General features: G+C 38.5%; 1 pseudogene across 1 annotated transcript; it reads left to right on the top strand.

Annotated features, from left to right (window-relative positions):
- Positions 1–292: 292 nt before the first annotated feature.
- Positions 293–1520, top strand: LOC311168505 (nucleophosmin-like; annotated as a pseudogene). Its single transcript has 2 exons — positions 293–486; positions 805–1520. The product of its transcript is annotated as a nucleophosmin-like (transcript).
- Positions 1521–3335: the final 1815 nt, after the last annotated feature.

Genomic DNA, 3335 nt, shown 5'->3' with positions numbered 1-3335 from the left:
CTTCTTACCCTATGATCCTTCAAACTTACCATAATGTGCAAATGTTTTGCCTTGAAGTAGTCTTTTAAAAATGATAATGCTAAAATTTATTACAACAATCATTCAAAATGTATGATCAATTTGATTTGCTGTGATATTAAAACAATTAAAATTGTATTTATTGATTTTTAATCTAAAATGTTAGAAAATGCCCTGGTGGGATTCCATCCTGTGCGGCTATTCTATGGAACAGTAGTCATTTACCTCTGTCCACTTTCCCACCTAAGTGCATGCCACCACCCCATGGGTGGACATGGACATGAGCCCTCTGAGGCCCCAGAACTATCTTTTCAGTTGTAAAGGTCAGCAAAGATTATCACTTCAAAGGGGATAATGATGAAAATGAATACCAGTTATCTTTAAGAATGGTCAGTGTAGGGGCTGGTGCAAAGTATGAACTACACATTGTTAAAGTAGAAGCAAAGAATTATGAAGGGGGCCTCCCCGGTGGCGCAGCGGTTGAGCGCTGGGTTGCGAAACTGCGCACGGCCTCTGCGGCGCCGGTTCGATCCCCGGCTGCTCCCCGGCCACCGGAGGAGGGTCCCACATGGCGCGCAGACCTCTCCTGCCGCCCGCTGCTCCCCTCAGCAGTGTACTTCGGTCCTTCTGCCTGCTCTGCTCCCTGCTCTGGCTCTGGTGAATTCTCTCATCCTCCCGCACTTCTGACTGTACCCAGTGCATGTATAAACAAAACAAACAAACAAACAAACCAGCAGACAAATAAATAAAGCATGCCTCTATTAAAAAAAAAAAAGAATTATGAAGGCAGTCCTATTAAAGTAACACTTGCAACTGTGATAGTGTCTGCACAGCCAACGGTTTCCCTTGGTGGCTTTGTAATCACACCACCTGTGATCTTAGGGTTGAAGTGTGGTTCACGGCCTACGCATATTAATGGACAGCACATAGTAGCTGTGGAGGAAGTTACAGAATCAGAAGATGAAGAGGAGGAGAAGGATGTAAACTCCTGAGTATGTCTGGGAAGTGTTCTACACCTGGAAGTGGTAGCAAGTTTCCACAGAAAAAAGTAAAACTTGCTGCTGCTGAAGATGATGATGATGATGATGATGACATCAACCACAGCAATGATGATGATTTTGATGATGAAGAAGCTGAAGAAAAATCACAAGTGAAGAAATGTATACAAGATTCTCCAGCCAAAAACACACGAAAGTCAAACCAGAATGGAAAAGACTGAAAACCATCAACACCATGATCAAAAGGTCAAGAATCCTTAAAAAAAAAAAAAAAAAAAAAAAAAACCAAAAAGGAAAAAACTCCTAAAATACCAAAAGAACCTAGTTCTGTAGAAGACATTAAAGCAAAAATGCAAGCAAGTATAGAAAATGGTGCCTATCTTCCCAAAGTGGAAGCCAACTTCATCAATTATGTGAAGAATTGCTTCCAGATGACTGATCAAGGCTATTCAAGATCTTCTGGGGGCTATTCAAGATCTCTGGCAGTGGAGGAAATCTCTTTAAGAAAATAGTACCTCTAGTACCTCTTAAAATTTTCTGTCTTATTTCGTTTCTGTAACATTTGATATCTGGCTATCCTTTTTATAATGCAGAGTGAGAACTTTCCCTACAGTATCTGATAAATGTTGTCCAGGTTTCATTGCCAAGAATGTGTTGTGCAAAATGCCTGTTTAGTTTTTAAAGCTGGAACTCCAACCTTTACTTGGTTTTAAGTATGTATGAAATGTTATGATAGGACATAGTAGTAGTGGTGGTCAGACAAATGGAAATGGTGGGGAGACAAAAATACACATGTGAAATAAACTCAGTATTTTAATTAAAAAATAAAATGTTAGAAATTTTTGCTTCCTTATACTTTATCATCACTTTTATTATATTTAATAAATAAACCTATGTAATAATAAGAGTTTGGTTTACATTGGAAACTAAAGTTAGATAATCATCATCATTTATATATGTTTCTTAGGGTTCTTTTAATCTAGAATATACATATTTCATATATCTATATCAATATTAGTGCTAATATAGAACATATAGATCAGTCCTGTTTTACATGGTTTTGTTTTTTAATGACATGGCAATGTAAGACAGCCATTTGCTCTGTACTATGTTCCACTATTTGTTCTGGATTTTTCTAGTTGTTTCCTCTTGGTATTATTTTATTCTTCTATCTTTGTAATTCTTGCTTGATTATATTGAGGTTAAATATTTTGGGAAACAATACTTCATAGAGAATGTTGGTACTTCATATAGTGTCACAACAGGACATACATCATGTCAGGTTGGCTCACTTTTAGTAATGATAAGATTGATCTAGGTTAAGGTGGGAAGGACCAGATTTCTCCTTTATCATTTAAGTTTTCCCCCTGATTATGGCAAGTAATTCCTGGGATGGAGGGGCTAATTTGATACTTTGTGAATATCTTGTTTTCTGTCTTCCTTTCACCATTAGACATTATTGATGATCCTGGCATGAATAAATTATTTCATTAAAGACTGCAAAATGGTGATTTTTCTTTTTTTTTTAAGTCTTTTTTTTTAATAGAGGCATGTTTTATTTATTTATTTATTTTATTTGTTTGTTTATACATGCACTGGGTACAGTCAGAAGCGCGGGAGGGTGAGAGAATTCACCAGAGCCAGAGCAGGGAGCAGAGCAGGCAGAAGGACCGAAGTACACTGCTGAGGGGAGCAGCGGGCGGCAGGAGAGGTCTGCGTGCCATGTGGGACCCTCCTCAGGTGGCCGGGGAGCAGCCGGGGATGGAACCGGCACCGCAGAGGCCGCGGACAGCTTGGCAACCCAGCGCTCAACCGCTGCGCCACCGGGGAGGCCCAAAATGGTGATTTTTCTAATTCTTTCATTCATTCTACATTATCTAGCTGTCTTTTTTTTTTTTTTTTTTTTTAAGACAACTGTCACTTCACCAACTGGGGCTATTTAGTAAAGAGTTGATGTTAACAGAGACCACCAATACCATAACAAATGAGAGGCTTTTATTGCTTTTTTTTTTTTTTTTTTTTTTTTTTAGATTTGATTTTTTTCTTTTGGGGGAATGGCTTTGATTTTTTTCAATCAGTTTAACCACTGCTGTTTTTGATGCTCAAATTGTTCTAACATTGGCCAGTAGGAAGGACCTCATTTTTTGGATACTTATTGACTTTCTGTCCTAAGATGTCCCAAGATGACCTGTTCATTCCCAGCTCTTGAGCTGGCATCAGACACTTCTGCCAGGGACTCTAGTACCTCTTAATGGGAAGTGGTATTTAGAAATCAAAACCTGAGTCAGGATAATCATTGTTGTTCCTTAGTTTAGATTA

This window comes from Talpa europaea (genome assembly GCF_964194135.1).
Source record: "Talpa europaea genome assembly, chromosome: 3".
Classification (NCBI taxonomy): domain Eukaryota; kingdom Metazoa; phylum Chordata; class Mammalia; order Eulipotyphla; family Talpidae; genus Talpa; species Talpa europaea.
Note: the sequence above shows the minus strand (reverse complement) of the source record. Positions and strands in the feature narration are given on the sequence as shown.